This window comes from Pygoscelis adeliae, unplaced genomic scaffold (genome assembly GCF_000699105.1).
Source record: "Pygoscelis adeliae isolate BGI_AS28 unplaced genomic scaffold, ASM69910v1 Scaffold103, whole genome shotgun sequence".
In the NCBI taxonomy this organism is placed as follows: Eukaryota; Metazoa; Chordata; class Aves; order Sphenisciformes; family Spheniscidae; genus Pygoscelis; species Pygoscelis adeliae.
Window position 1 is genome coordinate 1,727,238 of NW_008824723.1, and position 19,584 is coordinate 1,746,821.

The following is a 19,584-nucleotide window of genomic DNA, read 5'->3' on the forward strand; positions in this document are numbered from 1 at the left end:
TTCTGATACAAGCCAGGATGCCATTGGCCTTCTTGGCCGCCTGGGCACACTGCCGGCTCACGTTCAGCCGGCTGTCGACCAACACCCCCAGGTCCTTTTCCGCCAGGCAGCTTTCCAGCCACTCTTCCCCAAGCCTGTAGTGCTGCATGGGGTTGTTGTGGCCGAAGTGCAGGACCCGACACTGGGCAGTAATGTTGCACAGGGGCAGTCCTGCATAATGGTGGTCTCTCCTCTCTCCATTACTATGTGACCAGCATTAAATATAATTCCAGGCAGAAATAAGAGTGTGTCAGATGGAGGCTGAAAAACAGCCTTCGAGGCTCTTGCAAATCTGTCTTGTAAATGCAAGATGGTGTCCCAAAGGGCTTTTATATAACCTGCAAGGGGACCACTCCAGGGCCAATGTCAGGAGATTTCTGTCACCACAAATGGTCCTCCTTAGAAGATCTTCTGCAGCTCTCAATTATTTGTAATGAATTATTGCCACCACAGTCACAGGATATCTTAAGCACAGATGTCCTCTCTATTCTTACTGCCAACATTCAGGATGTTGGTTTATCGTGTGTTTCTCTAAACCTGGGAGCAAAAGTTTTCTCTCAGGTACAAAGAAGCATTTCAAGTATTAAACTTGCCTCCAGTAGAACATTGCATTTTGTCCTCCAAGGAGTTGTTCTGATATGAAACCCTACAGTCATCCAAAAGCAGTGAACAGAAGAATAGACATTTTTTACTTAGTTATAAATATGAACAACAGGTAATATTAAAAAAAAATAGAAAAAACCCACTGAGCTGGTATTTTCGTTCACTCGCATCTGCCCACACTGTTTCCATATGAAAATGACAACACTGTAGAATTAAATTCAAAAGTGATATAAAAGAAATTTCATCTAAGTTGAACCATTTTAGTAGACCTGAAGCTGACCCAGCCTTTGTGGATTTTTTTGCTAAACCAGAAGTGTTACTTTTCTTGTTGCTGTGTCCGTGGGCCAGCAGAAGCTCACGGCAGCTGCATGCTGTCCTCCCACAGTGACGTGCTGGAGATCATTCTGCCGGAATGCCTCATGTTAGCATTACTGCAAACGACATGATGTGCTAGTACAGATGTCAGGTGAGGATTTCACTGTTACGATAAAAATCAGTACAAAGCCTGTAGCTGGCCAGCGTACCAGGAAACCTCTGCAGACTTATGCAATCCTGTTTGTTCCAGTTATGTCAATCAAAATTGCCCTGGCTCAGGAAAAATAAAGCGACTACAAACAATTATTTTCAAATAACAAAACTCCTAAAATGTAATTGAAGAAACTCTGAACTCTGCTTTATTCTCGTATAAAAAAACATTCCATACATATCAGGGATTCGTCAGAATTCCCCTTCCTCCGTCTTGCCTTCTCGTAAAATTTACTTTTAATAACTGTCAGCTTCCTGAACCACAAAGCTCTCTCTTCTGTTTTGCTGTTATTCACTGGGGCAAAATAAAATGCTAAGGCAAGAAGAGAACACAGGTGTGTTTATCGTGGGTCAGGGCAAAAGGAATTTGCACTCTGGCAGGAGTGGAAACACAAGCAAGGGGCTAATGGGTTGTTTACAGCCTTTGCCTGCTGCAGCAGGAGGTCTCCTAGAGGGGCTTGCTAAAGGACACCAGCCAAAACTGCACCTCCACCCACACCTCCTACTCCTGCGTGCTGCCCACCACGATGGCTTATCTTGGAGGGAATGTGGTCGTCCTCTTCCTATTGTAGGAATTCCCAAACTTGCAGAGGGGTGGGAAGCATCTTAAACCCTGCAATTTCCCCTCAAGAAACTATCCCACTTCCCTCGCAGTCTGAAACCTTATCATTAAGATCAGGGAGTAAGCGCCAAGGAGAGGTTTCAACACCTTTCATCCCACTGGTGTCTCCGAACTGGGAGCTTGAAAATAAATACAGTGCAGATGCTACAGTGCAGCTACTGAAAAAGTCTCCCTCTTACTGCAGTGCTCTTCTGATGAGCCACAAATGGGAATACCCTTATGGAAGAATATGATGGCACTGCACAGAGGTGATGGGCCGGGTTTTAAGAAGCATTGAGCTCAATGCAGAGGTAGATAGATCCTGGGGAGAGATTTTCAACAGTGTTTAAACCCCATCAATTTCCATGGCAATTAGATGTTAGTCACCTTTCAAAAATCCCACTAAGCACCACTCCTTCATACCCTGCCTTTAGCTAGCAATGGACAGTGCCTATAAAACCATGTTTGAGGGGGTGCGGGGAAGAGGGTCAAGGCAATTATTTTGCTGAGAAAGGGAGAAATGAAGCTTAAGAAACTGAAGCAAAAAGAATTATACTTTGAACCTACCATGTAGAATTCTATATAAAACATATAAAAATACTGAGAATATAGCCGTCAGTTCAGGCAACTAGCATTTTTTTGCTATACTTTATAGACTTCTCTATAAAACTCTTGTACAATTTCATCTAACACCCAGACCCAGCTCTCTTTCTTCAACACACATGCAGTGTGTCGGTGTAGTAACAGGCTAATGCTGGTGCAGGATAATGAAAAGACACATCTTTGGTACATACATAGTGTTATATTGACCTGGAATATTGACTGCAGACGCACATCCCATTATGCCAGGAGCTGCACAAAGAGTAGAAAGAACTGGAGAGCAACCAGAGAGGACTGTTGCAAGAGCAGAGAGAGAAACAGAGCGCATAGTGCTTTTATGATTGCTTTGCAGTTAGGTAGAGTGATCTCTTTCTAGTCCTGGGAGGAGAGAAAAAAAAACCAGTTGCGAGACCTGCTTCACATCCACTCTCCACAATACTGACTACCCAGTGGTAACTGTCCTTCTCTAAAGAGAGCTTTTCCAAGGTAAGCACATTTCCATAAGCCAGTGTAAGCACATAAACACCTATCATGCATGCAAATCAGATATCCTCCTTGGTCTTTAAATCTGTGACCAGTTAGAGCATTCATGCTAATTCCTGGTTACAAACATAATCTTAAATTATGAACAAAATACTGTGAAGGAATGCCTGCATAGATAATAGACAAATACTAAAAACACATGAGAAAGGGCTCTGTTTGCCAGAGTAAATTCAGCAGTTGGTCTTCAACTACAAACATGGTCCAACAGTTTATTATACCACTTTGAAGCTCATCACTTGACCTATGTGTAGACCTTATATGAGCTTATTTGAAACTGTCTCAGCATAAATGCTGGCATTTCTGACCACATTTTTAACACCCAGTCTCCTCACCAGAAGATGTTTTTACTTTCTAAGGATGTTCTCGCACATGGATTTGTTTGTCAGGAACATCCACAGAAAGTTTTCTGCATATATTGCAGGGTATTATAAAATCAAAAGTCAGCATCCCGCCAAACCAAACACCTGAAGAATAGCAGTCTCTGTGTATACATGGAGACAGTTAGGACACTTGTCAAGAAAGTGGGAGCTCTGGGCTCATACCCTCTCAGGTTGCCATTAGGCTAAAATGGAGAATCTTCCTCCTCTCCCCCAAACCACACTGCTGCCCAGGAACATTAGACATAGATTTGAGTGTATTTGATTTCCTATCAATACCTTTAGGAATGAATGGGAGCACTGGCCTGGGCTCCCAGGCAACTTAATGTCTCCATTTTCAACCACCAATTGATTTTAAGGGTCACTTAACTTTTGAGGGCACACGAACAGCCTAAATAAAGCCTCAAATCAAGTGTCTCAAGTCATGACTAGGTGGAATTTACGTCTAGGGTAGTTCTATATATTCAATAGGAGCAGCTCAAGTGTTGACTACTAAATGCTTGTAATCAAATTTTCACAAATATCAAGGAAAGAATTGGTAGAAAATATTTAATCAAAATGTAAAAAAAAAAAAAACAAAAACAAAAACAAAGTGCAGAAAAATGTAATCTACTCATGAACAACTTACAAGTAATAAAGTTACTCTGTAAAAAAATTGACAGGAGCCACAGCTTGAACTGTGCAGCAGATAACCTCAAACACTTGATTTTTAACCCAGCTAGAGCAAAACATCTCCCAGTCCTTTAATACCAGAAGACAAGGGGGTGCTCTGTAGATAGAAATGAGCCGTACCGTCATCAAAAATCATAGCCTGCAGGGGCAGGCAGAGCAGTTCAAAGGGGGTTTGTTTCTTTTTTTTTTTTTCCTGTCCATCTGCAGGCTGGTGGGCTCAAAGGAACATGCAGCAGCCACTGAACTGGAGCCACACGAGTTGCCGTCCCCTGAGAGCCAGAATGCAGAGGGCTTCTGCCTTCCAGGGAAGGTCCAGGCACTTCTTCCTGCTTATCCCATGTCACTGGGAAGTCCTGCGCAATCCTTTTTCCCCCGTCCCCTTTGAGGCAGGAAAGCCCTGAAGAAACCCAAGTTTCAACCTCCCAACTATAAAACACAGACCGAGGCAGCCAGCATGCCTGAGTAGGCGTATGCGTGACAGGAGAAGGCAGCTCAGAGACAGGGGAGGAGAGGACTGGGACAAAGGCAAGGTGAGTAGGCTGACAGCAGCAAGACCGGGCAGGCACAGCTGTAGCAAGGGTATGAAGTTCAAACAGGGTGATGCACAGTGAGGTGCAGGTTCTGGCCTCCTATCCACACTGCGTGGTGGCACCAGGGAAGAGTCCTCCTGAGATACCGCAGAGAGAGAAAAGCCAAGTCAGGAACATGGTCTGTGAGCAAATACCTTCTAAAGGTTAGTGCTTTGAAAAGAAGGGGGTGATCTGGCAACAGTGGTGGTTGATGGGGAACAAAGTGGACTCAAAACCTTTTTTTAGACCTTGCTATAAAAGTATCAGCAGTTAAACTACAGACCATGTCTCAGATTCCTCTTTCCAGGCATTATCCTTTATAGACATTTAAAAAAAACCACCAAACCCTCAAGTTCCATCACATTATCTATTGGGCTATAAGGAAGCACAAAGAGGGGGATCCATCATTTCCCTGCCTGCATAAGGCTCATCTGTGATCAGAAGTATTAAATCAAACTGTCTAAATGATCACTGACTCTCCAAACAACATTTCTCCTTCCATTAAAAGAATTAAGTAGTCAAATGGCAAAAACCCTAAATCCATTAATATAGTTGCAAGCTTTTCTGGGCGTGCCTTGGCCCTCAGAAGCTGTTTTGCTAAATTAGACTTTAAAAAGAGAGAAAAACCTGCATAACTAAAACTGCCCAGGCAACGGTAACCTGGTCATCTCTTTCTCTGCCTCACGTCTGTGCTGACCAGCAGAAGCACACCCCTGCCAAATGGACAACATGGCCCACTTCTATAGCCCTTGCACAGTACGCACGTGCCACCCTGCAGTGTTATGCTTTTAGTTCCCAAGCAGTAAGGCCGCAAATGGGTCTTTCCCACTTCATGCCCCGTGCAACAAGGCAACTGCTGGCCCATGCTCTTTTACTCTTTTATTTTCAGCAGTTTGCAGAGTTAAAATATACTCAATTGCTTAACCAGGGCCATCATCTGGAACACAATCAAGGTTAGGAAATTTGCATTTTGTCTCTTTCTGAACAAAGTGCCTTTAGGTATCTTGAGATAACACACTCATTTTTAGCTCTGTGTCAGCAACAATTTTGTCTCACCCCCTCCATATTTTTTTTTTGTTTTAATATGAAATGCATTCAAGCAGAACCCAATCCTTTCCAAAGCTAACAAGGAGAGGATTTCTTCCTCTGATTGAAGTGGAGTTAGCAAGGTTGTGATGAAGTGCTGCATGCCGAGACCTGTACGATGCCGGCAATGAACATGTATTAAGATGAGAGGAGTCATTGTAAAACTTGGGCAAAGGGTTTGGGCCCATCTCTCTACAGCCTGATGTATACCTTATTGTTTCAACAGCAGACAAACAGCAAGACCAGATTGTTTACAAGAGTGTGGAGGTAAATCTTGACAGTATTTTGTTTCTTCTGTAGTTAGTGATGACAGAACAGGTGATTATGAAAAGCAATTGAAGTATTTCTTCCCAGATTGGATGATTCATAAATCCTTGTTGATGCCATTGTCGCCAAACCAAAGGTTGTTGAGGACAGTGAGAGGAGGAAGAAGGAAGAAAAGAGAAGGCATGAAGAAGCAGCAACATGGTGCACTTGAAGCAATCTCTCTGCAATCCTGAGCCACCCCTATGTGTGTTCCTTAATTTGCACATACAAATGAGCACACAGTCCAACACATAGGTAGGAACAGGAGTAAAACATTAAAAAAAGTACAAACCCAACGCCTACATGGAAGGCAGAAGATTAAGTGCAAGCAGTAGTCTAGACACTGGGTCATGCACTTAAAGCCCATTCATAATTTATCACATTAAACCCAAAATGAATAAGCCTGAGCAAAGCTCAAGAAAGTCTTTGTCAGAGCACAGGGACCAAGAACAGCATAGGTTAACACATGCTACATCCTCACCTGCCTTAGTCAGAATAACTAGAACAAAGCCAATGCAGCTGTGCCAGTTTACACCAGCTTAAGCTATGACCTGTTTAAAGATTTTTGGATGGAGTCCAGTGAGAGTCTAGACATTGTTATTCAGAAATAACTTGATCTTCATCTTTTGCTTTTGTACAGAAAGGAAGAGGAAATGTATGTCACAAAGCAACATTTCACGCAAAACAGCAGGGAAAGACAGGATGGTAACCCAATTAAAGGCAGATCAGAAATCTTTCAAAGCCATTTATAAAGACACATAAACTATCTCCGTCCTCCTGTGACTGAATGAAAAGAGATTGCATGGAGCAAGGAATCAGGTGATCTGCCTTGCAAAATCTTCTTCGCCTCAGAGAACAAAATTCAAGAGCCCATTTCATCAGCCTTGCCCCTTCGGTCACTGCTGCAATCTTCTGCTTTTATCTTCCTCAGTTCCTGATCTGGCAGACCCAGCACCTAAAATGAGTCTTGCTACTGTCTACTATCTCACATTTGCAAGGAAAAAATCTAAGAAGCTTGAAATGTCTTCTGTGTTTAGGGGCTATGTGAAACAGCACTGGTTTTTTGCCCCTAGTTGCTTACTAGAAAGATTGTCTGAAGCAAAATACCTTCTCTAATTCTAATATTTTGTATCTTTCTGGTCTTCATTGCCTCTAGGTCTCCTGGTCACAAAGTTTTATTTTTAGCTTACTTCTCTTTATGTAACTTCCATGGAAGAATTCAGCATGCTCCTGCCACACGAATATCTGCACTAAGAGCAGGGAGATGAGGGATTCTTTGAAAGGAACATCTGTGAAGTCTTTGTGCTACAGCTTCCCAAAGGCCCTGACATTCTGTCTCTTCCTTTGCTTCTACATCAGCTTCTTGTCTTTTCATATGCAGCTTTTAAGTATATTTTTAGATAGTTGAACAATTCAAACAGTTTGCCTGGAGCCAGCATTTAAACTTAGACCTATATTTTCAGAAAAATAGATTTAAAGTTAGAATGGTTATTTAGAAGTTTCAAAAAGGTCGATCTCCTGCTGACATTTTTACATACCTTATTTTTGTAGCTGCTTATATTTCAGATGAAAAATTTGTAAGTTGTAAAGAAACATATCATCTGTTTCAAGAGAAGGAAAAAGAGGGCACTAAACTCTATCATAAAATGGCAGACTTTTATTTATTTACGTATATTTCTCAGGCTAAGCTCAGTGGGACTGCTTTAGTACAACCCAGACTACAATTTGATGAGATGCTGAAGTCTGTGTTTGAGGTCCTAGCACTGCATCTCAAACATCATGCACACATCATGACAAGCACTGGTTCAATAAAACCCCCTCAATTTGCTAGTTCTTTTTTATCAAAAACAGTTTTGTAGATTAATGTGGCAGGGGTAAGCAGTATGCTGCATTGCATGCTGTCTATTCTCCCATAGCTGGCCAAAACCAGCATAAACATCTTGGGAGCCTTTGCTAGTTGAACAAAAGCACATTGATAGCCCACACGCTAGTCTGATCCAACAGGGCCCAGATTCTACTTGCAAGTGGGGAACCACAGCCTTAGAAGATAAATGGAGAAGAAAGCCAAATGATCTCAGCAGCTATCAGAATGGATACAGTGGTTGGATATTCAGGAATAAAAATTCTAAAACACAGCCCCTCATCTCACAGGTGTGCCCCATCTCAGATTGCAGGATTCATTGGAAGACAGCAATCGAGCTTGACACGCAGATTAGTTCTCCTTTAAGAGAACTTCAGCTATCACCACCACAGCCTGTCTTCCAGTCCCCGGGAACCCAAACTTCCTTACCTTACTCAGGTATCTGTTAAGAAATTGTCTCCATCAGCCATATGAAGACACTACAGAGAGATGAAGGATGGTGAACTCCAAGGGATTTTGTCTGGAGAAGAAAACAGTGGTTTCCCAAGGACCTCACCCCTTCCTCACCGGACAAACCTGTCTTAGGTACCCAGCTGGCCTCTGGATGATCTGATGATACCAACCTCGGCAGCTGAAGACTTGCTTCCTCCCACAGGTGAGGTCTATGATCAGCAGCAAGGTTGTGCTGACCCTAGACACCATGTCATTACAGGAGTAACATAGGAACTGCTGGAAAATGATGTGTGGCTCAAGGGTCGCAACACAGTTACTGCTGTCTTAGCCATATCTGCTTACCATTGGGACTGCTGCTGTTACTGCCTGCCTGCCTACCTGCTCTCCTCTATTGCTGCTATTTCATAGAGCAATATCTACTAGTAGCTCAGGCTACTAGTAGAAAACCAAATAAAGCCAAACATTGCAGTTCCTTGCTTTCTTCTGGCACCACTCCTGGTCTGACTCATCCACCAGACACCTCTTCACTTTATACTTGCTATTTCTGCTGGTGCTTCATGTCCCTCTCATGCCTCCCATACAAATGATACCAGCTACCATCCAAACATCAGGATCTTCAAAGACTGCCACAACTGCAAGTCTCGATACTGGCATACTTCCTTTTCCCACACTGCTAGCAGCGTAACTTTTCCTGGCAATTACTTTGGACGTATCCTCTGATGTTGAATTAGAGGGGACTGAGCAGAAGGAAGAGCAGAACACCAGTGGGGTGACTTGACCTTGACAGTCAAGGAAAATAGTATTTAAGTGACTGGGATAGCAGATGGAAGGGTTCAGACAGAATGGAACTATGCAAAGAAAAGCAATTGTGATGGGGCCGTACTGGAAGGACAATGTACCACTTTTCAGCTCATGTCCAGGTTTTCTCCCTGGTAATATGTTCTTATCTACAGCACGTGTAAAGTAATCCAAAGAAACTTAGTCTTCTCATGGCCTCAAAATGGAAATCCAAACCAACTGGATATCTCTGATATTTGCTTATCTGGGCTTCAGCTCTCCCTCAATAAAACAAGGAATTAAACTCATCTTCAGAAAGGTATGAAAATGAATTCAGTAATATTAACGATAGTTCTGAGAACCACAGAAGAGCCTGTTAGGAAATTAGCATTTATGACTTTGGTATAGTATTAAACAGAACCCACTGGAACACAGTCCGAAGCTGCACAGTGAAACTGTTAAAGCTGATCATTCAGCAGACATCATCCCTTTTTTGCACTGAGCAAAGCAAGCATCATATGGAAAATACAACATGTAGTCACGCAATAAAACCCTGTATCATAACACATAGAAAGGGTATAAGCTAAGGTAACATGGCAAATGTTAATTCTAACACTTATCTTCAAAGTTACTGCAGTTGTAACTCAATTTTCTTCTAATACAGCTTCTTGGATGAAATATCGGTATATGCTAGCAAAAAAAGAAATTCAAACCAGACAGCTGGATGTCATTTTTTCCCCTCTAAGGAATGTCATGTTTGGAATGGCCCAGTGGGCAAAGGCGAATACATAATGGTTATTCAGAAAGCAATTAGATTCTGACCGCAGGGAAATGTTTTCTGAATGGATTGAGCTTTAATAGAATAGACCCAATAGTCTTTTTTGTTCCTCTATTTCTTATATAAGGAATCTTTGTTCCTTACAGTTAAGATCTGGATTAACGATGGCACATAATTATACTCTTCACACAGTTCTTCACTATGAACTCATACATATATCTTAATAGTTACAACAGCTGCATTCTAAGATAGATATAAATAAAAAAGTAGCTAAAGATATTTTGAGGTAAATGACTTTATACATGCCCTTAACTACAAGCACAGTTACGCTAGTGAATTTTTAGCCTTTTCATTTACAGAGACGTGGTATCACAGGAGTAGTCAGTGTTTTGGGCTGATACAAACAACAAAAGCAAGTAGTAACCCAAGCCAAAATTAAAAAGAATTTATTTGCCTTTGAGAAATTTCTAATGATCTAGAAATCTCACATCTTCTTGTGCTGTTTCTTTCAGTTCTAAGACATGAGAAGTTACATTGTATTTAGAGAGCTAATAAATAACAGGCCTAATTCTGCTCTCAACAACACTGGCAAATCTCAAAGCAAAGGGAAGAGGGTTCAGGTAGGCTATGTAAGCCAACACTATACCAGATCTCATCAAAGGCTAATTAGCAGTGGAAAACAATAAGGCTGCTATAAATCAGTGTTTGATAATATAAGAAAAGTTAAGTCTTTACAATATCTAATCTCATACCTCTGTAATGACAAACTGTAAATATCTATATTACCTGAATAACCAGCAATAGGCAAGATTACGTAGTAACACAGCACGGGTAGTACAGACACTGAAGAAGGGTGGAAGGAAGGAAATAAAAAAGTTTTTTCTTTTTTTTTTCTTGAAGACATCCTCATACCAAGGGCAGGCTGACAATTTACCCCAACCTATACGGTGCAAGGCAATACAGAATAGAAGTAGCTTTGCCACATAGCTACAGAGCAAAATATGCTCTTCTAGGTAGTGAAGTCTCATCAGAGCAGCTATAATTTTTTCTGCATAAATTACCATTACTGTTTTTGCATTATTCCCCGTAACACTTAAAGGCTCTACTAAAACAGCACATTACTGTACTACCTCAAAAAGCCCTGACACCTTACAGACTCATTTTTCTGAGGGGTTTGTCTGTTCTCAGTTGTGGCAATTATGTACACCAGGGTTGCTTCATGCAGGTTTGAATCTACCAGCTGTTGCTGGTCTTCAGACAGAATCAATTTCAAGTGTCTCTAATTAGCCAGTGAGATCAGGTGCTCTCATAAAAGACTGCAGTGTTGGCTCAGCTTCTTGGTGCATCAAAGCCAGTTTTCTGTGTTTGGTAGTGATCAACAGCTGAGGTGTGAGTGAAAATGCCTGAGGTTACATCATCTCCTTTTTTGATACTAGGTATAACATAAGGTGGATAAACCTCTTTTCTTCCCATTTTATGAAATTATTTCTTCTTTGTAAGTGGGAGGGGAAAAAAAAAAAAAAAGTCTTTATCATTCAATGGATTTCCATGTGTTGGCACCCAGAATACCTGTACACCTGTAGTACAACTCAGTTTTGATGTCTGTGATTATTTAAAAGAAAAAAAGACTTCCTTGATTTGGTAGCAGTATCTATAAGAATATTTACTCTGTAGTGAACAGTATCCAGTTATTAAGTAGAAGAAGGGGCTTTTTTGTTATTAGTGACATGCAAATAGCAAATGAATTCTAATTGTGAAGGTTGTTCATAAGAAAGATAAAACACCTGCTTGGATAGACACCAAAGTTAAAACACATGAATGATATCATGAGTCATTAAGTGATAAGATCTTGCTCTTATGAAGTGTTTTTCACTGGTATGCTCAGATCGTTAAGCACACTTAAATGGAAATCAATACTACAGAAAAACAATTGGGAAACTGGTAGACAGAGAAGTGAAGGACATACTCTGCCAGCCAAGAGGTCAGTGGGAGCAGTGGGAAGAAAATCCTTGTGTCTCAATTCCCTGATCAGTTTTCTGTCCATCACACAGCTGCAGACTACTGTTGTTTAACGTTGTTTTTTTAAGATACAACACTACAGAGACAAGTGCAAAAAGACCAAAAGAAAAATAATCCTTGTGGACCATCCTTTCAAATTATTACAATACGACAATGGGATTTTGTCCACTGAAACCCCACATCCTCCACATCACCAGTTGACTTCCAGTAACACATGAGAGAATCATGTTTTATGGTGTTCAAACAACGTATGAAAGAAAACATATACTGTAAATGTTTTTACAGCTACTCTTCAGCATATAACCACCTTCAGAAAGAATTATTGGGATTATGTTCTGGTATTTTTGAGAAGTGTAAAATATGTATTGTCTTCCTCCATACAAGTCATTTTAAAGAAATGCTGGAAGAATGGCAACTGTGTTTTCATTTATTTTCTGTCTTTCTGTGAAACTGAATGTAATGGTTTACTGCGTCTTCCTCCTTTCTCTATAACGGATCATTTAATCAGAAGCTGATAGTCTAGTGGATGGAAATATTAAAAAGCCCATAGAAATGTATTCAGTCTCCTGCTTTTTGCAGGCAGGCCACAATAAAATCAGTTGTGAAGCTGTGAGGGCAACTGATCTAGAATTGGAAAGATTGAGCTTTTTGACACATAGAATATCTGTGTATTACTGATGTTGAAGTTTACCTGGTTTATGCTTTTCCCTCTAAATCTCTCTGTTTGAGCCCATTGGGTTGGATCTGTGAAGGGCCATGAATGCCTGAAGTTAGGTGGTGTTTAGGTACTAACTTCAAAATATGCAAATCTCAAAAATTTCACTTAGCACTACAGACATATGAAGCCTGTAGACATTTAAACTTTCACTCTTAAATTTTCCCAGCAACTTAAAGTTCTGCTTCTGGGCCTGCTCAGAAACACCAGTGAAGCTCTACAGTCAGGTCATCGCCCTACCTCCATCTCCTGAGGGTTTTGATCCAGTTGCTGTGCTCACTAAATGAACACCTATAACATCCTTTTCTTCCTATGACAACTGCCGCTTTTGTTTGGAAACATGGCTAGCAGAAACCTTCCAGAGCCTATACAACTTGTCTTGTAGTTTAGATGCTCTCAGGGAAGGACAGCAAGGGGTTGCTAGCAGACATGAAGGAGAAAGGGGCAACCTTTTCCTGTCTCCTCAAAAGTACATCAGGGTATTCCCACAAAGAATATTGTTGATAAAGAATTGCTGGATATGGCCTTAAGGGTCTCTTCTTTTTCTTTTTTTTTTTTTTTAAGCTTGGTTGCAAAATTAGTCATTTCTTTGTTTCCTTTTAAAAAGAGCAGAACAATATTTCCATTTGAAATTTTTTCATCTCTCCTGGACAGAATAGGGAACATCAGTGATGTTACAAAACCTGTATAGAGTGTTTCTGAAATGTTCTCTGGGGTCATCCAAGTTTCACAGAGCTTCTTACTAAACAGAGAGAATAGCAGAGAAGGCAATTTCATAGCATCCACAGGATATAGCTACGTAACATAATTTTTTTGAAAGTGTTTTATATTGAATGCTACAGATAGAGACAGATTGTAAAAGAGTGTTGTTTTAAGAAGTACATGAAGCTCCTAAACCAGTGTCCTCTCTTCATTCCTATTCCAAGCTCCGTCTCAGTTCTTGTTAGATGCCCCAGGATATGAGTCAACAATGACACTTAAGTCATATCTGTTTTGAAGACAAGGAAAATCTGCAACAACCAACAAGTCTATTGTCTCATGATACGTAAATGCATTAGCTGAGTAACTACACCATCATCTTTGGTATAAATGTTGCTCACTGTTTCTGACTCTTCTTTCTCTAATCTTTCTGACTTTTACTGTATCTTATTCTTAGGTAAAATTTGAAATTTAACGGATTCTTTCAGTATACTCACATTTCCAAATTCAAAGCCAAAGTTTACAAGTAGGTTCTTCATAGATTATAAGCTGCCTTTCACCATTTTATACATGGTAAAATATTAAATTAATTTATTAGAAGAATATATTGCTACAAGACTTAGTCTTGAAATCATGGATCATCAACCAGAGGTCACAAATTAGCCATCTAATATACTCTGTGGGCTTTATCTTCTGTGTTTATCCTGGAAAATGTTTTACAGTTAATTTTAATGCACTCCTTGGGTCAATTTTGAGCTGCAATTTGTCATGCATCATTAATTTGCAAGTCTAAACAAGACCTGATATTAATTATTACTTCACAGCAGCCAAACATTTTATAAAGCTATAGTGATATTCTTGTTCGTCATCACTACGTGTAAGCATCTGACTGCTAAATATTTGATACTCAGTGCTTATTTCTTCTCATACTTTGAATTTGTTAGTCTGTACGTACTAGGAAAAATACTACAATATAAAGCATGCAACTATGATATTCATTCTTTAACCTTCTGTGTGGTATTTGACACCCACAGAGATTTTCCCAGCTCTGGGAATTGTTGAGTCAATGTTGTGTCAGCTACAGACCAGCAACCACAGCTAATGTTTTCAAAGCTGTCACAAGCTGCACTCTTAAATCCATTATTTATATCCTTAGATAAAAGTGATCTGATTTTTAGAAACATAAAAAAAACCAATAAATTCCCGACTGAAATCAATTAAGAGTAATTATTAGCATTCCTAATTAGCAAATAGAAACAATAGGCTATATATATATTCTCAATAGGCTATATATATATTCTCATGTATTTGTGTCTAGTCATACCTCCTTCACCAGGAGCAGTCTGGCCCATTAAACAGCCTGTTACATTAGAAAAGCGGTTCTTAAGCTTAGGATTAATATTTCACAGCAGTGGCCAAAGGGACACCATAATCCAGGTCATACCAATAAACGAATTGCAACCGGTATCTCAGAGAACAGATGTCTAATAGTTTAGAAATGAATGTGAGTGGATAAAAATACCGAACATGGCTCTAAAAATTTTCATTACATACTTAAAGAATTTGAGAATGTTTTAATTCTAGAGCCAACCAATAGCTTTGTAAAGGCTGATACACGAAAGAAAGAGGGGGAAGACTATTGTCAAAGAGTTTTGCCTTAGAGAATTGCCTGGAGGACACGGTGGGCCAGGTGAAGACTCCTTCTTCGCGTCACACAGCTAAGAGGTGGAGGTTTCTTCCTTCACTGCAGTGACTCCTTGGCCTTTCCTGCCACCCTGGCCCTCCTTTCTGTTATTGCAGGACACTGAGGTGAAGGCTGCAAGTGCCACGCTGATCTCCCAGCCCTGCGAGCACAGAGCGCTCAGCCACTGCTGATGTTGCAAGGAGAAGGGAGGGGGGGAGGAGGAAAGCACCCTGAAATCGGGTGGGGTAGTAGCAAGGGGAAGACACAGTTTTCTTCACCCTGTATCCAAACAGCAGCTGGCAGGAGGTACCTTCATCCTGCTTTGGAATTAAGTCTCTGATTTAGCCTACCCCACCTATTTAAGCTGCCTGGGTTTATGTTTCCTTTACAGCAGTAATGCAGCCTGGCTGACCTCAACTGGCAAGCCTACAGCTGAGAGTCTCATTATAGCTCATGGTGATATGCTGTACTTTTATATCAAGAGCTGAAATAACAAACTCGGTTCATGCAGGGGGCAGAGCTTTGGACTTATCTCTGCTTGAGAGGCCTGGTTATTTATTAATTATATTTAAAGTTTTATAACAGCTTAAAAGGAATGTGAGCCAGAGGCAACACTTCCAGTGAAGCCTCCCTTGTGCAATGGTTGTGTAATTCTCTTGTTTTAGTGCTGGTTTGTGCAGCTACGAAAGGCTCCAGTCTGTTCCCTTCTCTAATGCGTCCACTGGTCCTTGTGATTTCTTCATCCTTTGACATGGTAGCGTTCTGACAGACAGACCTGTAAAAGCACTACCTTGTTGTGAAATCCCAGTGCATGGGATTCCAACGGGCAGACCAATGCAAAATCTTGCCCAATCACTTTCTAAGGAAAATCTGTCAGATTCTTGCCTTTTGATACCCACTCAGCAAGATTGGAGGGAATGCTTTGCAAGCCACTTCCCTTCTCCTTGAAATCCCACTCACCATAACAAGGTGAGCATGGCTGGTAGACTGTAGGACCAAGCTTCTGATCCAGAGCCTGCCAAGATTAGAGTATTAAAGGGTGGTGTAAGTGAACGAGTTCAGGTTAGTTAAGAATTGATGTATACTGGCTCGTTGAGTCGGGAAAGGCCTTCATAAATGTATGTATGATTTGCTACGGCCTTTTACTTGGTGCAAAGCAACCATTTACTCAATAGTAGGCACTTCTGAAGTAGAAATTCCCTGGTGTGAGTGGTTTGGACTTCAAAACACTGCATGGAATGGGAACAGGGGAAATGGATTTTGGCCGAGCCTATTTGGGGCACGGATAACTAAGGACCGGACTCTGCCATAAGGCTGCTTGTAAAGGTACCTGGTGTTAATCACTTCAGTGAGCCCACTCCGGGTTTCCTCTGGCGCGGTGGAAGGCATCCTGGGAGCCTGCCCCACTCCGGGGCAGCTGCTGGCATCTACAGCCACCTGCTGGCTTGTTTCTGCATCCTGAAGGTTTCCGCACTAGCTCCTGCAAGGCACAACGAGGAGGTTGGGTGTCAATCATTCATACTGCCAATGTCTTTTTAAACAAACTTCACCTATTTAGTTTGAAAGCAAATTCTCATTCTGAACTGATCTTTGAGATCTGTATTGCCTTTGTGTTCTCTTTTTATATACATTCCCTCTCTCTTTTATACAAGCCAAGAGTTACTTCCAGACACTTAGCGCGTATTATACCTAATGAAAACATCGCAGTTTTGCAAAGCAGATTAGTATAATTATGCCCATTTTGCAGCAGAGAATACTGAGAAGTAAATCAGGTGAAGGTTCAAGGTCTTTCAGCAGCATTATTGGTATGGGCTCTTCTCCGACCATTCTTGCCTACACGGTTTGATACTTGCTGGTGTTTCTTGAGATGCTTTTCCTCCCCAAGGAAGGAGAGGCTGGGAGGTAAGATGTGCTGCACCCTGTTAGGAAGTATGAGGAGTCTGTAGAAAACATTTCACCCTCTGTCCTTCCCTACTGCTGAATTTAGCCTTGCAAGAGTGTAAGCAGGGAAAGGCAGGCCTAAGAAACCTGCCATAAATTCAATGTATTGTAGATGAGCTGTGGGTTGTACTTTGATTAAATGAATTTGCATAGCCAGTATTAGCTATATCCTAATGCATTTAAAAAGATGTTAATCAATTAAGAAGTTCTTAGAAAACGATATGCGAAATAAATGAAATAAGGCATAGGAAGGCATGCTTAAGGGAGTGGTTCCTGAGAGGTTTCTTCAGCTTGCTGTCTGTGGATAAGATGCCATCCTGCTTCAGCAAGGCGTTATCAAGATAAGCCAGTAAGTGACTGCTTTGATTTTAGCAATAAAAGATATTATCTGTGCTTCTTGATTTCTTTTAAATTAACATGCAACTTTCTGTAGTAATGTTACAGGTTTCATAAACAAACCCAGCAAAGGTAACAAATGTTAATTGGGCCTACTAACCTCAATTTAATATGATAATCAACATCCTTTGTTTTTTCCCTTCCTGTATTGCTGACTGTGTCATTTCTTCCGTATTCCCCTGCTCGGTGCATTAACCCTTCAGTTACCCCATTGATTTAATTTTTCCTAGGAAGAAAACATCTTCCTGGCCCATTATGGGTCCCTTCACATCTCTGACCTTTGGTGCTACCCAAATGAATAAAACTGGAACACCTTGTCCTAGAGCTCTTGCTGTCTAAGACTGTAACAAAAAAGAAGCGGATGAACACTGTGGTGGCAGTAAGGAAATAAAAAAGATGGCTGTGATCTACAGTCTCAGACCAGTTTCAGTCTCCTCCTGCTGGCTCCCCTCCGCAGATAACCTCCTAGTAATATCACTGAAAGTCTACTTCCTAACCAAGGTTCAAGCCTGCACATCATCCTCATCCTCTCTGATGTATCTGTTGCCCTTGACACTACTATTAAACGCTTGTCCTTTGATACCTTGTTGCATTGGACATCATGACTTTTCTACGCTCTTTTTCTCTCAGTCCAGACTTTCTCCCCAAAGCTCTTCCTCCCACCTCGAAGTGTAGCCCCCTCAAAACTTCCTGGTGCCCTTTCCCCTCCACCCTCACTTCTCTGTCCTTGGGTGACCTCTTCTGCTGATGTGGATGCAATTATTACCTCTATGCCAACTACCTTTAAAATACTTATCTACCGCTGATCTTTCGCACATCGGTTTCACATCTCACTGCCTCTGTAGTGCTACATCCTGACAGACACCTTGCTACCAAGCTCACTGAGATCCAAAAAAGGAACTCATTAAAAAACAAACCCAACAACACAGCCTTCCCTAGCTCTCTGGCCAGCTGCCAGTGTGTGTATCAATTTTAATGTCTTTGATATTTAAATTTAGCTCTCTCTTACTGCTGATACCATTTGGCAGAAGGTGTATTTACAATATTATTCCCAAAGCTATTCACCAGGCATCTCTTTGCTACAATCAAACCTTCCCAGGAATTCATTTCTGTGAATAAAAAAATGTAGGGATGAGCAAACTATCAGTGCTGTCCTAATTGGGTAAAGGGATGATTCTTGTTTTCACTCTCTTCTTTCTGCTCTTTGTATGCTTGTATGCCTTAACAAATCTTCCCTTCTAGCCAAGGACTGTCTTTAATTGTTCATGACATATCTTCAGGTTTCTTGGAAAATTAATGTGTGTTTGTGCGGTTCTTCATAGAATTACAAGGAAGAAAAAAGTACCTTAGTAACAGGACAGTATGACTATACAGCTGCAATGCTGAAATGTGGTATCAGGGGCAGATGTATTATCTGCCTGAGAATGTTGTATTTCTAGGTCCCAGATTTGACACTAGTTGTGCAAGGTAGTGCAGATTGGACTAAAGCTTTTCACATGTTGAATGTCTTGGTATGAGAAGAAAAAAACCTGTTACCTGACAGCTAGACTCAATAAGATTCTTTCGATTATTTTAGGGGTTTTTTTTTTAGGAAACTTCAACACTTCAAAGTTGTGCAAGTATTACCTTCATGTATTTCTTAACTTATGAATTTTTCTTCATTGAGGTTCCTAATTTCTCTTTTGAGAAGAATCTGAGAAATGGTTACTCTTGGTTTATTAGGACTCAATTCTATAATTTTTAAGACATTACAGAATGTTGAAGTTACACAACTGGTATTCAAGCGATTCTATGTAATTTTAGGCATTTTTGACCAAAATATAGGTGCTATTGGTTGTAATAAGTAAATAAATAATTTTTAAAAAAATATAAAATTAGTGACAGTTAATTAGATGTTGCCAAAACCTGAAGATGTTTATCGTGCCTTGATACCAACATCTATGTCATTACAGCACCCAGATACTTTGAATTTAGACAGAAACCCCACTGAGATTCAGGGGACAAATTTTTTGCCCCTCCTATTTCACCTGCGGGATTTGATATGATGTATACACTGACATGAAATTCCATACAGCCATGGCTGAAAGACTCTGCCTTTTTTCCATAATAGCTCAGAAATGAGGCATTCACTTAGACCTAATTCTTCTCCAGTTTTTATCCCAGGACGTTGGAAGTAGCTAGGTAAGTTCTACAATCACCCAACTATTCAGGGGAGAAGTTCTAAACTCTGTTTTCCATAAAATGCTTAAATACTAATAAGAGTTGGGCACAACACCCACTTCTTGAATGCTCTAATGACCATATGGTAGTATCATACTCATTTGCTTTCTTTGTCCTGCT